This window comes from Stenella coeruleoalba (assembly GCF_951394435.1).
Source record: "Stenella coeruleoalba genome assembly, contig: scaffold_52, whole genome shotgun sequence".
Taxonomy (NCBI): Eukaryota; Metazoa; Chordata; class Mammalia; order Artiodactyla; family Delphinidae; genus Stenella; species Stenella coeruleoalba.
This window is the reverse complement of record NW_027646181.1, coordinates 1,354,242-1,380,291: the sequence shown is the minus strand read 5'-3', so window position 1 is coordinate 1,380,291 and position 26,050 is coordinate 1,354,242. Positions and strand designations below refer to the sequence as shown.

The 26,050-nt window shown below is 43.8% G+C and overlaps 1 long non-coding RNA gene across 13 annotated transcripts in view; it reads right to left on the bottom strand.

The window, feature by feature from the left end:
* The window catches only part of LOC307181276, a 2,057,065-nt gene that overhangs the window by 806,729 nt on the left and 1,224,286 nt on the right, over nucleotides 1-26,050 (bottom strand). The window contains exon 8 of one of the 13 annotated variants that reach the window (XR_013826320.1): nucleotides 25,826-25,888. The exons of the other annotated variants lie outside the window; for them this stretch is intronic. This is a non-coding gene — a long non-coding RNA (uncharacterized lncRNA). Of the gene's footprint in view, nucleotides 1-25,825; nucleotides 25,889-26,050 lie in introns of those variants that run through there. 13 annotated transcript variants of the gene reach the window in all.

The following is a 26,050-nucleotide window of genomic DNA, read 5'->3' as shown; positions in this document are numbered from 1 at the left end:
GCTATCATCCAAAAATAGACTGAAGTAAGGCTGCCAAGAGGACTTGAAAGCGGGGCAGAATTGCAGGAAACCGATTTCAGGAGTTAGACTGGAATTGCATTGAAAGCATAGGAAAAGAGGCAGAACGTCCACAATGATGCACTTGGCCAAAAAGGGCGTATGCGTTTTTTCTTGAATATATTCAGGAAAAAACGCATATGCCCTTTTTGGCCAACCAAGCAAGCTTGCAAAGGAAATCTGGACTACAATGAAGTCTCACTTCCCCCCGGTCAAAAGGGCCATCTGAAAAAAGTGTAAAATCCAGAAAGGCAGGACAGGCCATGGAGAACTGGGAGCCTTGTTATGCTGATGGGCGGGATGTAAATTGCCAACAACCACTCGGGAGAAGTGTATGGTGTTTCCTGAAACATCTAAAAAACAAAGCAACAGAACATAGGGCACTTCCACTTATGATCCTATAGCTTAGGGAAATTAAAATCAAAAAGACACAGCCACCCCAAAGTTTGGAACGGCTCTGTTTACAAGAACCTCGTTTACAGTACAAGTTCAACATTGCAGAAAGTGAAAAATGGATAAAGAAGTTGTGGTATTTAGTTACAAAGCAATATCACTCAGCAATGAAATCTGTGTCATCAGGCCCTTAGCAGCACAATGAGTGGATTCAGGTATGATGATTCTAACTGAAATAAGTCACACAGAAAAAGAAACATCATAAGATATCAGTAATACACGGAATGTAAACTTGGCTACACAGGAACTGAATTACAGAACAGAACAGTGTCTCAAATTTAGAAAACCAACTTATGCTTGCTTAAGGGGAAAGGTGAGTTGGGGTGCTGCATAAAACCAGAGATTGAAATGAGCACAAAGTTCCTTAAGCCAAATATGGAATAGACAAGAGCTACTCCTTGCTCAACGAAATGGACACAACACCGCATATTAAACGCCTAAGAATGTACCTGACTAGTAAGTATCTTAAAACCTATAGATTGCTATGTCTCCGAAAGAGAATCAAGCATGTGTACAGGGGCATAAACGCAGCAGTGATAGGATTGGAGAGGTTCAGTGAGCAAATGAAGACCTTTGAAGTCATATTGCATGGTACCCATTCCACGGGTTTCAACTACGCAGATTTTAGGTATTCTTCCTTCAGCTAAAACATGCATGTGGAACCCAGAGTATGATCAACCATGTGATCGGGAGACGTGTTCAAATATGTCTCAGTTTTCCTCCCCTGGTACTCGGGTGCAACATTCCAGATGCTTTACTAACACTCTCCCCACTTGGAGAGTCAGTCCCTTTAACCTCCTGTTTGGCCCAGTTTGCAATTTCTGCGGAAGATGAACAGGAATAGCGAGAACCAATGAGAGACTAGCTGGAGGTGTCTGGACGGGCAAATTTAACTCTCATTTCCCACCAGGAAGAGGAAATAACCAGAGGCTCAGCGTGCCGTGCCGGAACCAGATTAGGGCCTGAAGCCATCCTGCGGTGTTGCGGCCAGGTCACAAGAAAGCAAGTTGAAGAAAGGAGCTCAGGGGCACTGTAATTCACAAACCTTCAGAGTTATAAATGACAGCTATCGTCCAAAAATAGACTGAAGTAAGGCTGCCAAGAGGACTTGAAAGCGGGGCAGAATTGCAGGAAACCGATTTCAGGAGGTAGACTGGAATTGCATTGAAAGCATAGGAAAAGAGGCAGAACGTCCACAATGATGCACTTGGCCAAAAAGGGCGTATGCGTTTTTTCCTGAATATATTCAGGAAAAAACGCATACGCCCTTTTTGGCCAACCAAGCAAGCTTGCAAAGGAAATCTGCACTACAATGAAGTCTCACTTCCTCCCGGTCAAAAGGGCCATCTGAAAAAAGTGTAAAATACAGAAAGGCAGGACAGGCCATGGAGAACTGGGAGCCTTGTTATGCTGATGGGCGGGATGTAAATTGCCAACAACCACTCGGGAGAAGTGTATGGTGTTTCCTGAAACATCTAAAAAACAAAGCAACAGAACCTAGGGCACTTCCACTTATGGTCCTATAGCTTAGGGAAATTAAAATCAAAAAGACACAGCCACCCCAAAGTTTGGAACGGCTCTGTTTACAAGAACCTCGTTTACAGTACAAGTTCAACATCGCAGAAAGTGAAAAATGGATAAAGAAGTTGTGGTATTTACTTACAAAGCAATATCACACAGCAATGAAATCTGTGTCATCAGGCCCTTAGCAGCACAATGAGTGGATTCAGGTATGATGATTCTAACTGAAATAAGTCACACAGAAAAAGAAACATCATAAGATGTCAGTAATACACGGAATGTAAACTTGGCTACACAGGAACTGAATTACAGAACAGAACAGGGTCTCAAATTTAGAAAACCAACTTATTCTTGCTTAAGGGTAAAGGTGAGTTGGGGTGCTGCATAAAACCAGAGATTGAAATGAGCACAGATAAAGTTCCTTAAGCCAAATATGGAATAGACAAGAGCTACTCCTTGCTCAACGAAATGGACTCAACACCGCATATTAAACGCCTAAGAATGTACCTGACTAGTAAGTATCTTAAAACCTATGGATTGCTATGTCTCCGAAAGAGAATCAAGCATGTGTACAGGGGCATAAACGCAGCAGTGATAGGATTGGAGAGGTTCGGAGAGCAAATGAAGACCCTTTGAAGTCATATTGCATGGTACCCATTCCACGGGTTTCAACTACCCAGGTTTTAGGTATTCTTCCTTCAGCTAAAACATGCATGTGGAACCCAGAGTATGATCAACCATGTGATCGGGAGACGTGTTCAAATATGTCTCAGTTTTCCTCCCCTGGTACTCGGGTGCAACATTCCAGACGCTTTACTAACACTCTCCCCACTTGGAGAGTCAGCGCCTTTAACCTCCTGTTTGGCCCAGTTTGCAATTTCTGCGGAAGATGAACAGGAATAGCGAGAACCAATGAGAGACTAGCTGGAGGTGTCTGGACGGGCAAATTTAACTCTCATTTCCCACCAGGAAGAGGAAATAACCAAAGGCTCAGCATGCCGTGCCGGAACCAGATTAGGGCCTGAATCCATCCTGCGGTGTTGCGGCCAGGTCACAAGAAAGCGAGTTGAAGAAAGGAGCTCAGGGGCACTGTAATTCACAAACCTGCAGAGTTATAAATGACAGCTATCGTCCAAAAATAGACTGAAGTAAGGCTGCCAAGAGGACTTGAAAGCGGGGCAGAATTGCAGGAAACCGATTTCAGGAGGTAGACTGGAATTGCATTGAAAGCATAGGAAAAGAGGCAGAACGTCCACAATGATGCACTTGGCCAAAAAGGGCGTATGCGTTTTTTCCTGAATATATTCAGGAAAAAACGCATACGCCCTTTTTGGCCAACCAAGCAAGCTTGCAAAGGAAATCTGCACTACAATGAAGTCTCACTTCCCCCCGGTCAAAAGGGCCATCTGAAAAAAGTGTAAAATCCAGAAAGGCAGGACAGGCCATGGAGAACTGGGAGCCTTGTTATGCTGATGGGCGGGATGTGAATTGCCAACAACCACTCGGGAGAAGTGCATGGTGTTTCCTGAAACATCTAAAAAACAAAGCAACAGAGCCTAGGGCACTTCCACTTATGGTCCTATAGCTTAAGGAAATTAAAATCAAAAAGACACAGCCACCCCAAAGTTTGGAACGGCTCTGTTTACAAGAACCTCGTTTACAGTACAAGTTCAACATCGCAGAAAGTGAAAAATGGATAAAGAACTTGTGGTACTTACGTACAATGCAGTATCACTCAGCAATGAAATCTATGTCACCAGGCCCTTAGCAGCATAATGAGTGGATTCAGGTACGATGATTCTAACTGAAATAAGTCACACAGAAAAAGAAACATCATAAGATATCACTAATACACGGAATGTAAACTTGGCTACACAGGAACTGCATTCCAAAACAGAACAGGGTCTCAAATTTAGAAAACCAACTTATGCTTGCTTAAGGGGAAAGGTGAGTTGGGGTGCTGCATAAAACCAGAGATTGAAATGAGCACAGATAAGGTTCCTTAAGCCAAATATGGAATAGACAAGAGCTACTCCTTGCTCAACGAAATGGACTCAACACCGCATATTAAACGCCTACGAATGTACCTGACTAGTAAGTATCTTAAAACCTATGGATTGCTATGTCTCCGAAAGAGAATCAAGCATGTGGACAGGGGCATAAACGAAGCAGTGATAGGATTGGAGAGGTTCGGTGAGCAAATGAAGACCCTTTGAAGTCATATTGCATGGTACCCATTCCACGGGTTTCAACTACCCAGGTTTTAGGTATTCTTCCTTCAGCTAAAACATGCATGTGGAACCCAAGTATGATCAACCATGTGATCGGGAGACGTGTTCAAATATGTCTCAGTTTTCCTCCCCTGGTAATCGGGTGCAACATTCCAGACGCTTTACTAACACTCTCCCCACTTGGAAAGTGAGCGGCTTTAACCTCTTGTTTGGCCCAGTTTGCAATTTCTGCGGAAGATGAACAAGAATAGCGAGAACCAATGAGAGGCTAGCTGGAGGTGTGTGGACGGGCAAATTTAACTCTCATTTCCCACCAGGAAGAGGAAATAACCAAAGACTCAGTGTGCCGTGCCGGAACCAGATTAGGGCCTGAAGCCATCCTGCGGTGTTGCGGCCAGCTCACAAGAAAGCGAGTTGAAGAAAGGAGCTCAGGGGCACTGTAATTCACAAACCTGCAGAGTTATAAATGACAGCTATCGTCCAAAAATAGACTGAAGTAAGGCTGCCAAGAGGACTTGAAAGCGGGGCAGAATTGCAGGAAACCAATTTCAGGAGGTAGACTGGAATTGCATTGAAAGCATAGGAAAAGAGGCAGAACGTCCACAATGATGCACTTGGCCAAAAAGGGCGTATGCGTTTTTTCCTGAATATATTCAGGAAAAAACGCATACGCCCTTTTTGGCCAACCAAGCAAGCTTGCAAAGGAAATCTGCACTACAATGAAGTGTCACTTCCCCCCGGTCAAAAGGGCCATCTGAAAAAAGTGTAAAATCCAGAAAGGCAGGACAGGCCATGGAGAACTGGGAGCCTTGTTATGCTGAAGGGCGGGATATAAATTGCCAACAAACACTCGGGAGAAGTGTATGGTGTTTCCTGAAACATCTAAAAAACAAAGCAACAGAGCCTAGGGCACTTCCACTTATGGTCCTATAGCTTAGGGAAATTAAAATCAAAAAGACACAGCCACCCCAAAGTTTGGGACGCCTCTGTTTACAAGAACCTCGTTTACCTTACAAGTTCAATATCACAAAAAGTGAAAAATGGATAAAGAAGTTGTGGTACTCATGTACAAAGCAATATCACTCAGCAATGAAATCTATGTCACCAGGCCCGTAGCAGCATAATGAGTGGATTCGGGTATGGTGATTCTAACTGAAATAAGTCACACAGAAAAAGAATCATCATAAGGTATCAGTAATACACGGAATGTAAACTTGGCTACACAGGAACTGAATTACAGAACAGAACAGGGTCTCAAATTTAGAAAACCAACTTATGCTTGCTTTAGGGTAAAGGTGAGTTGGGGTGCTGCATAAAACCAGAGATTGAAATGAGCACAAAGTTCCTTAAGCCAAATATGGAATAGACAAGAGCTACTCCTTGCTCAACGAAATGGACTCAACACCGCATATTAAACGCCTAAGAATGTACCTGACTAGTAAGTATCTTAAAACCTATAGATTGCTATGTCTCCGAAAGAGAATCAAGCATGTGTACAGGGGCATAAATGCAGCAGTGATAGGATTGCAGAGGTTCAGTGAGCAAATGAAGACCTTTGAAGTCATATTGCATGGTACCCATTCCACGGGTTTCAACTACGCAGATTTTAGGTATTCTTCCTTCAGCTAAAACATGCATGTGGAACCCAGAGTATGATCAACCATGTGATCGGGAGACGTGTTCAAATATGTCTCAGTTTTCCTCCCCTGGTACTCGGGTGCAACATTCCAGACGCTTTACTACCACTCTCCCCACTTGGAGAGTCAGTCCCTTTAACCTCCTGTTTGGCCCAGTTTGCAATTTCTGCGGAAGATGAACAGGAATAGCGAGAACCAATGAGAGGCTAGCTGGAGGTGTCTGGACGGGCAAATTTAACTCTCATTTCCCACCAGGAAGAGGAAATAACCAAAGGCTCAGCGTCCCATACCGGAACCAGATTAGGGCCTGAAGCCATCCTGCGGTGTTGCGGCCAGCTCAAAAGAAAGCGAGTTGAAGAAAGGAGCTCAGGGGCACTGTAATTCACAAACCTGCAGAGTTATAAATGACAGCTATCATCCAAAAATAGACTGAAGTAAGGCTGCCAAGAGGACTTGAAAGCGGGGCAGAATTGAAGGAAACCGATTTCAGGAGTTAGACTGGAATTGCATTGAAAGCATAGGAAAAGAGGCAGAACGTCCACAATGATGCACTTGGCCAAAAAGGGCGTATGCGTTTTTTCTTGAATATATTCAGGAAAAAACGCATATGCCCTTTTTGGCCAACCAAGCAAGCTTGCAAAGGAAATCTGGACTACAATGAAGTCTCACTTCCCCCCGGTCAAAAGGGCCATCTGAAAAAAGTGTAAAATCCAGAAAGGCAGGACAGGCCATGGAGAACTGGGAGCCTTGTTATGCTGATGGGCGGGATGTAAATTGCCAACAACCACTCGGGAGAAGTGTATGGTGTTTCCTGAAACATCTAAAAAACAAAGCAACAGAACATAGGGCACTTCCACTTATGATCCTATAGCTTAGGGAAATTAAAATCAAAAAGACACAGCCACCCCAAGTTTGGAACGGCTCTGTTTACAAGAACCTCGTTTACAGTACAAGTTCAACATTGCAGAAAGTGAAAAATGGATAAAGAAGTTGTGGTATTTAGTTACAAAGCAATATCACTCAGCAATGAAATCTGTGTCATCAGGCCCTTAGCAGCACAATGAGTGGATTCAGGTATGATGATTCTAACTGAAATAAGTCACACAGAAAAAGAAACATCATAAGATATCAGTAATACACGGAATGTAAACTTGGCTACACAGGAACTGAATTACAGAACAGAACAGTGTCTCAAATTTAGAAAACCAACTTATGCTTGCTTAAGGGGAAAGGTGAGTTGGGGTGCTGCATAAAACCAGAGATTGAAATGAGCACAAAGTTCCTTAAGCCAAATATGGAATAGACAAGAGCTACTCCTTGCTCAACGAAATGGACACAACACCGCATATTAAACGCCTAAGAATGTACCTGACTAGTAAGTATCTTAAAACCTATAGATTGCTATGTCTCCGAAAGAGAATCAAGCATGTGTACAGGGGCATAAACGCAGCAGTGATAGGATTGGAGAGGTTCAGTGAGCAAATGAAGACCTTTGAAGTCATATTGCATGGTACCCATTCCACGGGTTTCAACTACGCAGATTTTAGGTATTCTTCCTTCAGCTAAAACATGCATGTGGAACCCAGAGTATGATCAACCATGTGATCGGGAGACGTGTTCAAATATGTCTCAGTTTTCCTCCCCTGGTACTCGGGTGCAACATTCCAGATGCTTTACTAACACTCTCCCCACTTGGAGAGTCAGTCCCTTTAACCTCCTGTTTGGCCCAGTTTGCAATTTCTGCGGAAGATGAACAGGAATAGTGAGAACCAATGAGAGGCTAGCTGGAGGTGTCTGGACGGGCAAATTTAACTCTCATTTCCCACCAGGAAGAGGACATAACCAAAGGCTCAGCGTGCCGTACCGGAACCAGATTAGGGCCTGAAGCCATCCTGCGGTGTTGCGGCCAGCTCAAAAGAAAGCGAGTTGAAGAAAGGAGCTCAGGGGCACTGTAATTCACAAACCTGCAGAGTTATAAATGACAGCTATCGTCCAAAAATAGACTGAAGTAAGGCTGCCAAGAGGACTTGAAAGCGGGGCAGAATTGCAGGAAACCGATTTCAGGAGGTAGACTGGAATTGCATTGAAAGCATAGGAAAAGAGGCAGAACGTCCACAATGATGCACTTGGCCAAAAAGGGCGTATGCGTTTTTTCCTGAATATATTCAGGAAAAAACGCATACGCCCTTTTTGGCCAACCAAGCAAGCTTGCAAAGGAAATCTGCACTACAATGAAGTCTCACTTCCCCCCGGTCAAAAGGGCCATCTGAAAAAAGTGTAAAATCCAGAAAGGCAGGACAGGCCATGGAGAACTGGGAGCCTTGTTATGCTGATGGGCGGGATGTAAATTGCCAACAACCACTCAGGAGAAGTGTATGGTGTTTCCTGAAACATCTAAAAAACAAAGCAACAGAGCCTAGGGCACTGCCACTTATGGTCCTATAGCTTAGGGAAATTAAAATCAAAATGACACAGCCACCCCAAAATTTGGGACGCCTCTGTTTACAAGAACCTCGTTTACCGTACAAGTTCAATATCACAGAACGTGAAAAATGGATAAAGAAGTTGTGGTACTCATGTACAAAGCAATATCACTCAGCAATGAAATCTATGTCACCAGGCCCGTAGCAGCATAATGAGTGGATTCGGGTATGGTGATTCTAACTGAAATAAGTCACACAGAAAAAGAAACATCATAAGATATCAGTAATACACGGAATGTAAACTTGGCTACACAGGAACTGAATTACAGAACAGAACAGGGTCTCAAATTTAGAAAACCAACTTATGCTTGCTTAAGGGGAAAGGTGAGTTGGGGTGCTGCATAAAACCAGAGATTGAAATGAGCACAAAGTTCCTTAAGCCAAATATGGAATAGACAAGAGCTACTCCTTGCTCAACGAAATGGACTCAACACCGCATATTAAACGCCTAAGAATGTACCTGACTAGTAAGTATCTTAAAACCTATAGATTGCTATGTCTCCGAAAGAGAATCAAGCATGTGTACAGGGGCATAAACGCAGCAGTGATAGGATTGGAGAGGTTCAGTGAGCAAATGAAGACCTTTGAAGTCATATTGCATGGTACCCATTCCACGGGTTTCAACTACGCAGATTTTAGGTATTCTTCCTTCAGCTAAAACATGCATGTGGAACCCAGAGTATGATCAACCATGTGATTGGGAGACGTGTTCAAATATGTCTCAGTTTTCCTCCCCTGGTACTCGGGTGCAACATTCCAGACGCTTTACTAACACTCTCCCCACTTGGAGAGTCAGTCCCTTTAACCTCCTGTTTGGCCCAGTTTGCAATTTCTGCGGAAGATGAACAGGAATAGCGAGAACCAATGAGAGGCTAGCTGGAGGTGTCTGGACGGGCAAATTTAACTCTCATTTCCCACCAGGAAGAGGAAATAACCAAAGGCTCAGCGTGCCGTACCGGAACCAGATTAGGGCCTGAAGCCATCCTGCGGTGTTGCGGCCAGCTCAAAAGAAAGCGAGTTGAAGAAAGGAGCTCAGGGGCACTGTAATTCACAAACCTGCAGAGTTATAAATGACAGGTATCGTCCAAAAATAGACTGAAGTAAGGCTGCCAAGAGGACTTGAAAGCGGGGCAGAATTGCAGGAAACCGATTTCAGGAGGTAGACTGGAATTGCATTGAAAGCATAGGAAAAGAGGCAGAACGTCCACAATGATGCACTTGGCCAAAAAGGGCGTATGCGTTTTTTCCTGAATATATTCAGGAAAAAACGCATACGCCCTTTTTGGCCAACCAAGCAAGCTTGCAAAGGAAATCTGCACTACAATGAAGTCTCACTTCCCCCCGGTCAAAAGGGCCATCTGAAAAAAGTGTAAAATCCAGAAAGGCAGGACAGGACATGGAGAACTGGGAGCCTTGTTATGCTGATGGGCGGTATGTAAGTTGCCAACAGCCACTCCGGAGAAGTGTATGGTGTTTCCTGAAACATCTAAAAAACAAAGCAACAGAGCCTAGTGCACTTCCACTTATGGTCCTATAGCTTAGGGAAATTAAAATCAAAAAGACACAGCCACCCCAAAGTTTGGGACGCCTCTGTTTACAAGAACCTCGTTTACCGTACAAGTTCAATATCACAGAAAGTGAAAAATGGATAAAGAAGTTGTGGTACTCATGTACAAAGCAATATCACTCAGCAATGAAATCTATGTCACCAGGCCCGTAGCAGCATAATGAGTGGATTCGGGTATGGTGATTCTAACTGAAATAAGTCACACAGAAAAAGAAACATCATAAGATATCAGTAATACACGGAATATAAACTTGGCTACACAGGAACTGAATTACAGAACAGAACAGGGTCTCAAATTTAGAAAACCAACTTATGCTTGCTTAAGGGGAAAGGTGAGTTGGGGTGCTGCATAAAACCAGAGATTGAAATGAGCACAAAGTTCCTTAAGCCAAATATGGAATAGACAAGAGCTACTCCTTGCTCAACGAAGTGGACTCAACACCGCATATTAAACGCCTAAGAATGTACCTGACCAGTAAGTATCTTAAAACCTATAGATTGCTATGTCTCCGAAAGAGAATCAAGCATGTGTACAGGGACATAAACGCAGCAGTGATAGGATTGGAGAGGTTCAGTGAGCAAATGAAGACCTTTGAAGTCATATTGCATGGTACCCATTCCACGGGTTTCAACTACACAGATTTTAGGTATTCTTCCTTCAGCTAAAACATGCATGTGGAACCCAGAGTATGATCAACCATGTGATCGGGAGACGTGTTCAAATATGTCTCAGTTTTCCTCCCCTGGTACTCGGGTGCAAAATTCCAGACGCTTTACTAACACTCTCCCCACTTGGAGAGTCAGTCCCTTTAACCTCCTGTTTGGCCCAGTTTGCAATTTCTGCGGAAGATGAACAGGAATAGCGAGAACCAATGAGAGGCTAGCTGGAGGTGTCTGGACGGGCAAATTTAACTCTCATTTCCCACCAGGAAGAGGAAATAACCAAAGGCTCAGCGTGCCGTACCGGAACCAGATTAGGGCCTGAAGCCATCCTGCGGTGTTGCGGCCAGCTCAAAAGAAAGCGAGTTGAAGAAAGGAGCTCAGGGGCACTGTAATTCACAAACCTGCAGAGTTATAAATGACAGCTATCGTCCAAAAATAGACTGAAGTAAGGCTGCCAAGAGGACTTGAAAGCGGGGCAGAATTGCAGGAATCCGATTTCAGGAGGTAGACTGGAATTGCATTGAAAGCATAGGAAAAGAGGCAGGACGTCCACAATGATGCACTTGGCCAAAAAGGGCGTATGCGTTTTTTCCTGAATATATTCAGGAAAAAACGCATACGCCCTTTTTGGCCAACCAAGCAAGCTTGCAAAGGAAATCTGCACTACAATGAGGTCTCACTTCCCCCCTGTCAAAAGGGCCATCTGAAAAAAGTGTAAAATCCAGAAAGGCAGGACAGGCCATGGAGAACTGGGAGCCTTGTTATGCTGATGGGCGGGATGTAAATTGCCAACAACCACTCGGGAGAAGTGTATGGTGTTTCCTGAAACATCTAAAAAACAAAGCAACAGAACCTAGGGCACTTCCACTTATGGTCCTATAGCTTAGGGAAATTAAAATCAAAAAGACACAGCCACCCCAAAGTTTGGAACGGCTCTGTTTACAAGAACCTCGTTTACAGTACAAGGTCAACATTGCAGAAAGTGAAAAATGGATAAAGAAGTTGTGGTATTTAGTTACAAAGCAATATCACTCAGCAATGAAATCTGTGTCATCAGGCCCTTAGCAGCACAATGAGTGGATTCAGGTATGATGATTCTAACTGAAATAAGTCACACAGAAAAAGAAACATCATAAGATATCAGTAATACACGGAATGTAAACTTGGCTACACAGGAACTGATTTACAGAACAGAACAGGGTCTCAAATTTAGAAAACCAACTTATGCTTGCTTAAGGGGAAAGGTGAGTTGGGGTGCTGCATAAAACCAGAGATTGAAATGAGCACAAAGTTCCTTAAGCCAAATATGGAATAGACAAGAGCTACTCCTTGCTCAACGAAATGGACTCAACACCGCATATTAAACGCCTAAGAATGTACCTGACTAGTAAGTATCTTAAAACCTATAGATTGCTATGTCTCCGAAAGAGAATCAAGCATGTGTACAGGGGCATAAACGCAGCAGTGATAGGATTGGAGAGGTTCAGTGAGCAAATGAAGACCTTTGAAGTCATATTGCATGGTACCCATTCCACGGGTTTCAACTACGCAGATTTTAGGTATTCTTCCTTCAGCTAAAACATGCATGTGGAACCCAGAGTATGATCAACCATGTGATCGGGAGACGTGTTCAAATATGTCTCAGTTTTCCTCCCCTGGTACTCGGGTGCAACATTCCAGACGCTTTACTAACACTCTCCCCACTTGGAGAGTCAGTCCCTTTAACCTCCTGTTTGGCCCAGTTTGCAATTTCTGCGGAAGATGAACAGGAATAGCGAGAACCAATGAGAGGCTAGCTGGAGGTGTCTGGACGGGCAAATTTAACTCTCATTTCCCACCAGGAAGAGGAAATAACCAAAGGCTCAGCGTGCCGTACCGGAACCAGATTAGGGCCTGAAGCCATCCTGCGGTGTTGCGGCCAGCTCAAAAGAAAGCGAGTTGAAGAAAGGAGCTCAGGGGCACTGTAATTCACAAACCTGCAGAGTTATAAATGACAGCTATCGTCCAAAAATAGACTGAAGTAAGGCTGCCAAGAGGACTTGAAAGCGGGGCAGAATTGCAGGAAACCGATTTCAGGAGGTAGACTGGAATTGCATTGAAAGCATAGGAAAAGAGGCAGAACGTCCACAATGATGCACTTGGCCAAAAAGGGCGTATGCGTTTTTTCCTGAATATATTCAGGAAAAAACGCATACGCCCTTTTTGGCCAACCAAGCAAGCTTGCAAAGGAAATCTGCACTACAATGAAGTCTCACTTCCCCCCGGTCAAAAGGGCCATCTGAAAAAAGTGTAAAATCCAGAAAGGCAGGACAGGACATGGAGAACTGGGAGCCTTGTTATGCTGATGGGCGGGATGTAAATTGCCAACAGCCACTCCGGAGAAGTGTATGGTGTTTCCTGAAACATCTAAAAAACAAAGCAACAGAGCCTAGTGCACTTCCACTTATGGTCCTATAGCTTAGGGAAATTAAAATCAAAAAGACACAGCCACCCCAAAGTTTGGGACGCCTCTGTTTACAAGAACCTCGTTTACCGTACAAGTTCAATATCACAGAAAGTGAAAAATGGATAAAGAAGTTGTGGTACTCATGTACAAAGCAATATCACTCAGCAATGAAATCTATGTCACCAGGCCCGTAGCAGCATAATGAGTGGATTCGGGTATGGTGATTCTAACTGAAATAAGTCACACAGAAAAAGAAACATCATAAGATATCAGTAATACACGGAATGTAAACTTGGCTACACAGGAACTGAATTACAGAACAGAACAGGGTCTCAAATTTAGAAAACCAACTTATGCTTGCTTAAGGGGAAAGGTGAGTTGGGGTGCTGCATAAAACCAGAGATTGAAATGAGCACAAAGTTCCTTAAGCCAAATATGGAATAGACAAGAGCTACTCCTTGCTCAACGAAGTGGACTCAACACCGCATATTAAACGCCTAAGAATGTACCTGACTAGTAAGTATCTTAAAACCTATGGATTGCTATGTCTCCGAAAGAGAATCAAGCATGTGTACAGGGGCATAAACGCAGCAGTGATAGGATTGGAGAGGTTCAGTGAGCAAATGAAGACCTTTGAAGTCATATTGCATGGTACCCATTCCACGGGTTTTAACTACACAGATTTTAGGTATTCTTCCTTCAGCTAAAACATGCATGTGGAACCCAGAGTATGATCAACCATGTGATCGGGAGACGTGTTCAAATATGTCTCAGTTTTCCTCCCCTGGTACTCGGGTGCAACATTCCAGACGCTTTACTAACACTCTCCCCACTTGGAGAGTCAGTCCCTTTAACCTCCTGTTTGGCCCAGTTTGCAATTTCTGCGGAAGATGAACAGGAATAGCGAGAACCAATGAGAGGCTAGCTGGAGGTGTCTGGACGGGCAAATTTAACTCTCATTTCCCACCAGGAAGAGGAAATAACCAAAGGCTCAGTGTGCCGTGCCGGAACCAGATTAGGGCCTGAAGCCATCCTGCGGTGTTGCGGCCAGCTCAAAAGAAAGCGAGTTGAAGAAAGGAGCTCAGGGGCACTGTAATTCACAAACCTGCAGAGTTATAAATGACAGCTATCGTCCAAAAATAGACTGAAGTAAGGCTGCCAAGAGGACTTGAAAGCGGGGCAGAATTGCAGGAATCCGATTTCAGGAGGTAGACTGGAATTGCATTGAAAGCATAGGAAAAGAGGCAGAACGTCCACAATGATGCACTTGGCCAAAAAGGGCGTATGCGTTTTTTCCTGAATATATTCAGGAAAAAACGCATACGCCCTTTTTGGCCAACCAAGCAAGCTTGCAAAGGAAATCTGCACTACAATGAAGTCTCACTTCCCCCCGGTCAAAAGGGCCATCTGAAAAAAGTGTAAAATCCAGAAAGGCAGGACAGGCCATGGAGAACTGGGAGCCTTGTTATGCTGATGGGCGGGATGTAAATTGCCAACAGACACTAGGGAGAAGTGTATGGTGTTTCCTGAAACATCTGAAAAACAAAGCAACAGAGCCTAGGGCACTTCCACTTATGGTCCTATAGCTTAGGGAAATTAAAATCAAAAAGACACAGCCACCCCAAAGTTTGGAACGGCTCTGTTTACAAGAACCTCGTTTACAGTACAAGTTCAACATCGCAGAAAGTGAAAAATGGATAAAGAAGTTGTGGTATTTACTTACAAAGCAATATCACTCAGCAATGAAATCTGTGTCATCAGGCCCTTAGCAGCACAATGAGTGGATTCAGGTATGATGATTCTAACTGAAATAAGTCACACAGAAAAAGAAACATCATAAGATATCAGTAATACACGGAATGTAAACTTGGCTACACAGGAACTGAATTACAGAACAGAACAGGGTCTCAAATTTAGAAAACCAACTTATGCTTGCTTAAGGGGAAAGGTGAGTTGGGGTGCTGCATAAAACCAGAGATTGAAATGAGCACAAAGTTCCTTAAGCCAAATATGGAATAGACAAGTGCTACTCCTTGCTCAATGAAATGGACTCAACACCGCATATTAAACGCCTAAGAATGTACCTGACTAGTAAGTATCTTAAAACCTATAGATTGCTATGTCTCCGAAAGAGAATCAAGCATGTGTACAGGGGCATAAACGCAGCAGTGATAGGATTGGAGAGGTTCAGTGAGCAAATGAAGACCTTTGAAGTCATATTGCATGGTACCCATTCCACGGATTTCAACTACGCAGATTTTAGGTATTCTTCCTTCAGCTAAAACATGCATGTGGAACCCAGAGTATGATCAACCATGTGATCGGGAGACGTGTTCAAATATGTCTCAGTTTTCCTCCCCTGGTACTCGGGTGCAACATTCCAGACGCTTTACTAACACTCTCCCCACTTGGAGAGTCAGTGCCTTTAACCTCCTGTTTGGCCCAGTTTGCAATTTCTGCGGAAGATGAACAGGAATAGCGAGAACCAATGAGAGGCTAGCTGGAGGTGTCTGGACGGGCAAATTTAACTCTCATTTCCCACCAGGAAGAGGAAATAACCAAAGGCTCAGCGTGCCGTACCGGAACCAGATTAGGGCCTGAAGCCATCCTGCGGTTTTGCGGCCAGCTCAAAAGAAAGCGAGTTGAAGAAAGGAGCTCAGGGGCACTGTAATTCACAAACCTGCAGAGTTATAAATGACAGCTATCGTCCAAAAATAGACTGAAGTAAGGCTGCCAAGAGGACTTGAAAGCGGGGCAGAATTGCAGGAAACCGATTTCAGGAGGTAGACTGGAATTGCATTGAAAGCATAGGAAAAGAGGCAGAACGTCCACAATGATGCACTTGGCCAAAAAGGGCGTATGCGTTTTTTCCTGAATATATTCAGGAAAAAACGCATACGCCCTTTTTGGCCAACCAAGCAAGCTTGCAAAGGAAATCTGCACTACAATGAAGTCTCACTTCCCCCCGGTCAAAAGGGCCATCTGAAAAAAGTGTAAAATCCAGAAAGGCAGGACAGGACATGGAGAACTGGGAGCCTTGTTATGCTCATGGGCGGTATGTGAGTTGCCAACAGCCACTCCGGAGAAGTGTATGGTGTTTCCTGAAACATCTAAAAAACAAAGCAACAGAGCCTAGTGCACTTCCACTTATGGTCCTATAGCTTAGGGAAATTAAAATCAAAAAGACACAGCCACCCCAAAGTTTGGGACGCCTCTGTTTACAAGAACCTCGTTTACCGTACAAGTTCAATATCACAGAAAGTGAAAAATGGATAAAGAAGTTGTGGTACTCATGTACAAAGCAATATCACTCAGCAATGAAATCTATGTCACCAGGCCCGTAGCAGCATAATGAGTGGATTCGGGTATGGTGATTCTAACTGAAATAAGTCACACAGAAAAAGAAACATCATAAGATATCAGTAATACACGGAATGTAAACTTGGCTACACAGGAACTGAATTACAGAACAGAACAGGGTCTCAAATTTAGAAAACCAACTTATGCTTGCTTAAGGGGAAAGGTGAGTTGGGGTGCTGCATAAAACCAGAGATTGAAATGAGCACAAAGTTCCTTAAGCCAAATATGGAATAGACAAGAGCTACTCCTTGCTCAACGAAGTGGACTCAACACCGCATATTAAACGCCTAAGAATGTACCTGACTAGTAAGTATCTTAAAACCTATAGATTGCTATGTCTCCGAAAGAGAATCAAGCATGTGTACAGGGACATAAACGCAGCAGTGATAGGATTGGAGAGGTTCAGTGAGCAAATGAAGACCTTTGAAGTCATATTGCATGGTACCCATTCCACGGGTTTCAACTACACAGATTTTAGGTATTCTTCCTTCAGCTAAAACATGCATGTGGAACCCAGAGTATGATCAACCATGTGATCGGGAGACGTGTTCAAATATGTCTCAGTTTTCCTCCCCTGGTACTCGGGTGCAAAATTCCAGACGCTTTACTAACACTCTCCCCACTTGGAGAGTCAGTCCCTTTAACCTCCTGTTTGGCCCAGTTTGCAATTTCTGCGGAAGATGAACAGGAATAGCGAGAACCAATGAGAGGCTAGCTGGAGGTGTCTGGACGGGCAAATTTAACTCTCATTTCCCACCAGGAAGAGGAAATAACCAAAGGCTCAGCGTGCCGTACCGGAACCAGATTAGGGCCTGAAGCCATCCTGCGGTGTTGCGGCCAGCTCAAAAGAAAGCGAGTTGAAGAAAGGAGCTCAGGGGCACTGTAATTCACAAACCTGCAGAGTTATAAATGACAGCTATCGTCCAAAAATAGACTGAAGTAAGGCTGCCAAGAGGACTTGAAAGCGGGGCAGAATTGCAGGAATCCGATTTCAGGAGGTAGACTGGAATTGCATTGAAAGCATAGGAAAAGAGGCAGAACGTCCACAATGATGCACTTGGCCAAAAAGGGCGTATGCGTTTTTTCCTGAATATATTCAGGAAAAAACGCATACGCTCTTTTTGGCCAACCAAGCAAGCTTGCAAAGGAAATCTGCACTACAATGAAGTCTCACTTCCCCCCTGTCAAAAGGGCCATCTGAAAAAAGTGTAAAATCCAGAAAGGCAGGACAGGCCATGGAGAACTGGGAGCCTTGTTATGCTGATGGGCGGGATGTAAATTGCCAACAACCACTCGGGAGAAGTGTATGGTGTTTCCTGAAACATCTAAAAAACAAAGCAACAGAACCTAGGGCACTTCCACTTATGGTCCTATAGCTTAGGGAAATTAAAATCAAAAAGACACAGCCACCCCAAAGTTTGGAACGGCTCTGTTTACAAGAACCTCGTTTACAGTACAAGTTAAACATTGCAGAAAGTGAAAAATGGATAAAGAAGTTGTGGTATTTAGTTACAAAGCAATATCACTCAGCAATGAAATCTGTGTCATCAGGCCCTTAGCAGCACAATGAGTGGATTCAGGTATGATGATTCTAACTGAAATAAGTCACACAGAAAAAGAAACATCATAAGATATCAGTAATACACGGAATGTAAACTTGGCTACACAGGAACTGAATTACAGAACAGAACAGGGTCTCAAATTTAGAAAACCAACTTATGCTTGCTTAAGGGGAAAGGTGAGTTGGGGTGCTGCATAAAACCAGAGATTGAAATGAGCACAAAGTTCCTTAAGCCAAATATGGAATAGACAAGAGCTACTCCTTGCTCAACGAAATGGACTCAACACCGCATATTAAACGCCTAAGAATGTACCTGACTAGTAAGTATCTTAAAACCTATAGATTGCTATGTCTCCGAAAGAGAATCAAGCATGTGTACAGGGGCATAAACGCAGCAGTGATAGGATTGGAGAGGTTCAGTGAGCAAATGAAGACCTTTGAAGTCATATTGCATGGTACCCATTCCACGGGTTTCAACTACGCAGATTTTAGGTATTCTTCCTTCAGCTAAAACATGCATGTGGAACCCAGAGTATGATCAACCATGTGATCGGGAGACGTGTTCAAATATGTCTCAGTTTTCCTCCCCTGGTACTCGGGTGCAACATTCCAGACGCTTTACTAACACTCTCCCCACTTGGAGAGTCAGTCCCTTTAACCTCCTGTTTGGCCCAGTTTGCAATTTCTGCGGAAGATGAACAGGAATAGCGAGAACCAATGAGAGGCTAGCTGGAGGTGTCTGGACGGGCAAATTTAACTCTCATTTCCCACCAGGAAGAGGAAATAACCAAAGGCTCAGCGTGCCGTACCGGAACCAGATTAGGGCCTGAAGCCATCCTGCGGTGTTGCGGCCAGCTCAAAAGAAAGCGAGTTGAAGAAAGGAGCTCAGGGGCACTGTAATTCACAAACCTGCAGAGTTATAAATGACAGCTATCGTCCAAAAATAGACTGAAGTAAGGCTGCCAAGAGGACTTGAAAGCGGGGCAGAATTGCAGGAAACCGATTTCAGGAGGTAGACTGGAATTGCATTGAAAGCATAGGAAAAGAGGCAGAACGTCCACAATGATGCACTTGGCCAAAAAGGGCGTATGCGTTTTTTCCTGAATATATTCAGGAAAAAACGCATACGCCCTTTTTGGCCAACCAAGCAAGCTTGCAAAGGAAATCTGCACTACAATGAAGTCTCACTTCCCCCCGGTCAAAAGGGCCATCTGAAAAAAGTGTAAAATCCAGAAAGGCAGGACAGGACATGGAGAACTGGGAGCCTTGTTATGCTGATGGGCGGGATGTAAATTGCCAACAGCCACTCCGGAGAAGTGTATGGTGTTTCCTGAAACATCTAAAAAACAAAGCAACAGAGCCTAGTGCACTTCCACTTATGGTCCTATAGCTTAGGGAAATTAAAATCAAAAAGACACAGCCACCCCAAAGTTTGGGACGCCTCTGTTTACAAGAACCTCGTTTACCGTACAAGTTCAATATCACAGAAAGTGAAAAATGGATAAAGAAGTTGTGGTACTCATGTACAAAGCAATATCACTCAGCAATGAAATCTATGTCACCAGGCCCGTAGCAGCATAATGAGTGGATTCGGGTATGGTGATTCTAACTGAAATAAGTCACACAGAAAAAGAAACATCATAAGATATCAGTAATACACGGAATGTAAACTTGGCTACACAGGAACTGAATTACAGAACAGAACAGGGTCTCAAATTTAGAAAACCAACTTATGCTTGCTTAAGGGGAAAGGTGAGTTGGGGTGCTGCATAAAACCAGAGATTGAAATGAGCACAAAGTTCCTTAAGCCAAATATGGAATAGACAAGAGCTACTCCTTGCTCAACGAAGTGGACTCAACACCGCATATTAAACGCCTAAGAATGTACCTGACTAGTAAGTATCTTAAAACCTATGGATTGCTATGTCTCCGAAAGAGAATCAAGCATGTGTACAGGGGCATAAACGCAGCAGTGATAGGATTGGAGAGGTTCAGTGAGCAAATGAAGACCTTTGAAGTCATATTGCATGGTACCCATTCCACGGGTTTCAACTACACAGATTTTAGGTATTCTTCCTTCAGCTAAAACATGCATGTGGAACCCAGAGTATGATCAACCATGTGATCGGGAGACGTGTTCAAATATGTCTCAGTTTTCCTCCCCTGGTACTCGGGTGCAACATTCCAGACGCTTTACTAACACTCTCCCCACTTGGAGAGTCAGTCCCTTTAACCTCCTGTTTGGCCCAGTTTGCAATTTCTGCGGAAGATGAACAGGAATAGCGAGAACCAATGAGAGGCTAGCTGGAGGTGTCTGGACGGGCAAATTTAACTCTCATTTCCCACCAGGAAGAGGAAATAACCAAAGGCTCAGTGTGCCGTGCCGGAACCAGATTAGGGCCTGAAGCCATCCTGCGGTGTTGCGGCCAGCTCAAAAGAAAGCGAGTTGAAGAAAGGAGCTCAGGGGCACTGTAATTCACAAACCTGCAGAGTTATAAATGACAGCTATCGTCCAAAAATAGACTGAAGTAAGGCTGCCAAGAGGACTTGAAAGCGGGGCAGAATTGCAGGAATCCGATTTCAGGAGGTAGACTGGAATTGCATTGAAAGCATAGGAAAAGAGGCAGAACGTCCACAATGATGCACTTGGCCAAAAAGGGCGTATGCGTTTTTTCCTGAATATATTCAGGAAAAAACGCATACGCCCTTTTTGGCCAACCAAGCAAGCTTGCAAAGGAAATCTGCACTACAATGAAGTCTCACTTCCCCCCGGTCAAAAGGGCCATCTGAAAAAAGTGTAAAATCCAGAAAGGCAGGACAGGCCATGGAGAACTGGGAGCCTTGTTATGCTGATGGGCGGGATGTAAATTGCCAACAGACACTAGGGAGAAGTGTATGGTGTTTCCTGAAACATCTGAAAAACAAAGCAACAGAGCCTAGGGCACTTCCACTTATGGTCCTATAGCTTAGGGAAATTAAAATCAAAAAGACACAGCCACCCCAAAGTTTGGAACGGCTCTGTTTACAAGAACCTCGTTTACAGTACAAGTTCAACATCGCAGAAAGTGAAAAATGGATAAAGAAGTTGTGGTATTTACTTACAAAGCAATATCACTCAGCAATGAAATCTGTGTCATCAGGCCCTTAGCAGCACAATGAGTGGATTCAGGTATGATGATTCTAACTGAAATAAGTCACACAGAAAAAGAAACATCATAAGATATCAGTAATACACGGAATGTAAACTTGGCTACACAGGAACTGAATTACAGAACAGAACAGGGTCTCAAATTTAGAAAACCAACTTATGCTTGCTTAAGGGGAAAGGTGAGTTGGGGTGCTGCATAAAACCAGAGATTGAAATGAGCACAAAGTTCCTTAAGCCAAATATGGAATAGACAAGAGCTACTCCTTGCTCAACGAAATGGACTCAACACCGCATATTAAACGCCTAAGAATGTACCTGACTAGTAAGTATCTTAAAACCTATAGATTGCTATGTCTCCGAAAGAGAATCAAGCATGTGTACAGGGGCATAAACGCAGCAGTGATAGGATTGGAGAGGTTCAGTGAGCAAATGGAGACCTTTGAAGTCATATTGCATGGTACCCATTCCAAGGATTTCAACTACGCAGATTTTAGGTATTCTTCCTTCAGCTAAAACATGCATGTGGAACCCAGAGTATGATCAACCATGTGATCGGGAGACGTGTTCAAATATGTCTCAGTTTTCCTCCCCTGGTACTCGGGTGCAACATTCCAGACGCTTTACTAACACTCTCCCCACTTGGAGAGTCAGCGCCTTTAACCTCCTGTTTGGCCCAGTTTGCAATTTCTGCGGAAGATGAACAGGAATAGCGAGAACCAATGAGAGGCTAGCTGGAGGTGTCTGGACGGGCAAATTTAACTCTCATTTCCCACCAGGAAGAGGAAATAACCAAAGGCTCAGCGTGCCGTACCGGAACCAGATTAGGGCCTGAAGCCATCCTGCGGTTTTGCGGCCAGCTCAAAAGAAAGCGAGTTGAAGAAAGGAGCTCAGGGGCACTGTAATTCACAAACCTGCAGAGTTATAAATGACAGCTATCGTCCAAAAATAGACTGAAGTAAGGCTGCCAAGAGGACTTGAAAGCGGGGCAGAATTGCAGGAAACCGATTTCAGGAGGTAGACTGGAATTGCATTGAAAGCATAGGAAAAGAGGCAGAACGTCCACAATGATGCACTTGGCCAAAAAGGGCGTATGCGTTTTTTCCTGAATATATTCAGGAAAAAACGCATACGCCCTTTTTGGCCAACCAAGCAAGCTTGCAAAGGAAATCTGCACTACAATGAAGTCTCACTTCCCCCCGGTCAAAAGGGCCATCTGAAAAAAGTGTAAAATCCAGAAAGGCAGGACAGGACATGGAGAACTGGGAGCCTTGTTATGCTGATGGGCGGTATGTAAGTTGCCAACAGCCACTCCGGAGAAGTGTATGGTGTTTCCTGAAACATCTAAAAAACAAAGCAACAGAGCCTAGTGCACTTCCACTTATGGTCCTATAGCTTAGGGAAATTAAAATCAAAAAGACACAGCCACCCCAAAGTTTGGGACGCCTCTGTTTACAAGAACCTCGTTTACCGTACAAGTTCAATATCACAGAAAGTGAAAAATGGATAAAGAAGTTGTGGTACTCATGTACAAAGCAATATCACTCAGCAATGAAATCTATGTCACCAGGCCCGTAGCAGCATAATGAGTGGATTCGGGTATGGTGATTCTAACTGAAATAAGTCACACAGAAAAAGAAACATCATAAGATATCAGTAATACACGGAATGTAAACTTGGCTACACAGGAACTGAATTACAGAACAGAACAGGGTCTCAAATTTAGAAAACCAACTTATGCTTGCTTAAGGGGAAAGGTGAGTTGGGGTGCTGCATAAAACCAGAGATTGAAATGAGCACAAAGTTCCTTAAGCCAAATATGGAATAGACAAGAGCTACTCCTTGCTCAACGAAGTGGACTCAACACCGCATATTAAACGCCTAAGAATGTACCTGACTAGTAAGTATCTTAAAACCTATAGATTGCTATGTCTCCGAAAGAGAATCAAGCATGTGTACAGGGACATAAACGCAGCAGTGATAGGATTGGAGAGGTTCAGTGAGCAAATGAAGACCTTTGAAGTCATATTGCATGGTACCCATTCCACGGGTTTCAACTACACAGATTTTAGGTATTCTTCCTTCAGCTAAAACATGCATGTGGAACCCAGAGTATGATCAACCATGTGATCGGGAGACGTGTTCAAATATGTCTCAGTTTTCCTCCCCTGGTACTCGGGTGCAAAATTCCAGACACTTTACTAACACTCTCCCCACTTGGAGAGTCAGTCCCTTTAACCTCCTGTTTGGCCCAGTTTGCAATTTCTGCGGAAGATGAACAGGAATAGCGAGAACCAATGAGAGGCTAGCTGGAGGTGTCTGGACGGGCAAATTTAACTCTCATTTCCCACCAGGAAGAGGAAATAACCAAAGGCTCAGCGTGCCGTACCGGAACCAGATTAGGGCCTGAAGCCATCCTGCGGTGTTGCGGCCAGCTCAAAAGAAAGCGAGTTGAAGAAAGGAGCTCAGGGGCACTGTAATTCACAAACCTGCAGAGTTATAAATGACAGCTATCGTCCAAAAATAGACTGAAGTAAGGCTGCCAAGAGGACTTGAAAGCGGGGCAGAATTGCAGGAATCCGATTTCAGGAGGTAGACTGGAATTGCATTGAAAGCATAGGAAAAGAGGCAGAACGTCCACAATGATGCACTTGGCCAAAAAGGGCGTATGCGTTTTTTCCTGAATATATTCAGGAAAAAACGCATACGCCCTTTTTGGCCAACCAAGCAAGCTTGCAAAGGAAATCTGCACTACAATGAAGTCTCACTTCCCCCCTGTCAAAAGGGCCATCTGAAAAAAGTGTAAAATCCAGAAAGGCAGGACAGGCCATGGAGAACTGGGAGCCTTGTTATGCTGATGGGCGGGATGTAAATTGCCAACAACCACTCGGGAGAAGTGTATGGTGTTTCCTGAAACATCTAAAAAACAAAGCAACAGAACCTAGGGCACTTCCACTTATGGTCCTATAGCTTAGGGAAATTAAAATCAAAAAGACACAGCCACCCCAAAGTTTGGAACGGCTCTGTTTACAAGAACCTCGTTTACAGTACAAGTTCAACATTGCAGAAAGTGAAAAATGGATAAAGAAGTTGTGGTATTTAGTTACAAAGCAATATCACTCAGCAATGAAATCTGTGTCATCAGGCCCTTAGCAGCACAATGAGTGGATTCAGGTATGATGATTCTAACTGAAATAAGTCACACAGAAAAAGAAACATCATAAGATATCAGTAATACACAGAATGTAAACTTGGCTACACAGGAACTGAATTACAGAACAGAACAGGGTCTCAAATTTAGAAAACCAACTTATGCTTGCTTAAGGGGAAAGGTGAGTTGGGGTGCTGCATAAAACCAGAGATTGAAATGAGCACAAAGTTCCTTAAGCCAAATATGGAATAGACAAGAGCTACTCCTTGCTCAACGAAATGGACTCAACACCGCATATTAAACGCCTAAGAATGTACCTGACTAGTAAGTATCTTAAAACCTATAGATTGCTATGTCTCCGAAAGAGAATCAAGCATGTGTACAGGGGCATAAACGCAGCAGTGATAGGATTGGAGAGGTTCAGTGAGCAAATGAAGACCTTTGAAGTCATATTGCATGGTACCCATTCCACGGGTTTCAACTACGCAGATTTTAGGTATTCTTCCTTCAGCTAAAACATGCATGTGGAACCCAGAGTATGATCAACCATGTGATCGGGAGACGTGTTCAAATATGTCTCAGTTTTCCTCCCCTGGTACTCGGGTGCAACATTCCAGACGCTTTACTAACACTCTCCCCACTTGGAGAGTCAGTCCCTTTAACCTCCTGTTTGGCCCAGTTTGCAATTTCTGCGGAAGATGAACAGGAATAGCGAGAACCAATGAGAGGCTAGCTGGAGGTGTCTGGACGGGCAAATTTAACTCTCATTTCCCACCAGGAAGAGGAAATAACCAAAGGCTCAGCGTGCCGTACCGGAACCAGATTAGGGCCTGAAGCCATCCTGCGGTGTTGCGGCCAGCTCAAAAGAAAGCGAGTTGAAGAAAGGAGCTCAGGGACACTGTAATTCACAAACCTGCAGAGTTATAAATGACAGCTATCGTCCAAAAATAGACTGAAGTAAGGCTGCCAAGAGGACTTGAAAGCGGGGCAGAATTGCAGGAATCCGATTTCAGGAGGTAGACTGGAATTGCATTGAAAGCATAGGAAAAGAGGCAGAACGTCCACAATGATGCACTTGGCCAAAAAGGGCGTATGCGTTTTTTCCTGAATATATTCAGGAAAAAACGCATACGCCCTTTTTGGCCAACCAAGCAAGCTTGCAAAGGAAATCTGCACTACAATGAAGTCTCACTTCCCCCCTGTCAAAAGGGCCATCTGAAAAAAGTGTAAAATCCAGAAAGGCAGGACAGGCCATGGAGAACTGGGAGCCTTGTTATGCTGATGGGCGGGATGTAAATTGCCAACAACCACTCGGGAGAAGTGTATGGTGTTTCCTGAAACATCTAAAAAACAAAGCAACAGAACCTAGGGCACTTCCACTTATGGTCCTATAGCTTAGGGAAATTAAAATCAAAAAGACACAGCCACCCCAAAGTTTGGAACGGCTCTGTTTACAAGAACCTCGTTTACAGTACAAGTTCAACATTGCAGAAAGTGAAAAATGGATAAAGAAGTTGTGGTATTTAGTTACAAAGCAATATCACTCAGCAATGAAATCTGTGTCATCAGGCCCTTAGCAGCACAATGAGTGGATTCATGTATGATGATTCTAACTGAAATAAGTCACACAGAAAAAGAAACATCATAAGATATCAGTAATACACGGAATGTAAACTTGGCTACACAGGAACTGAATTACAGAACAGAACAGGGTCTCAAATTTAGAAAACCAACTTATGCTTGCTTAAGGGGAAAGGTGAGTTGGGGTACTGCAT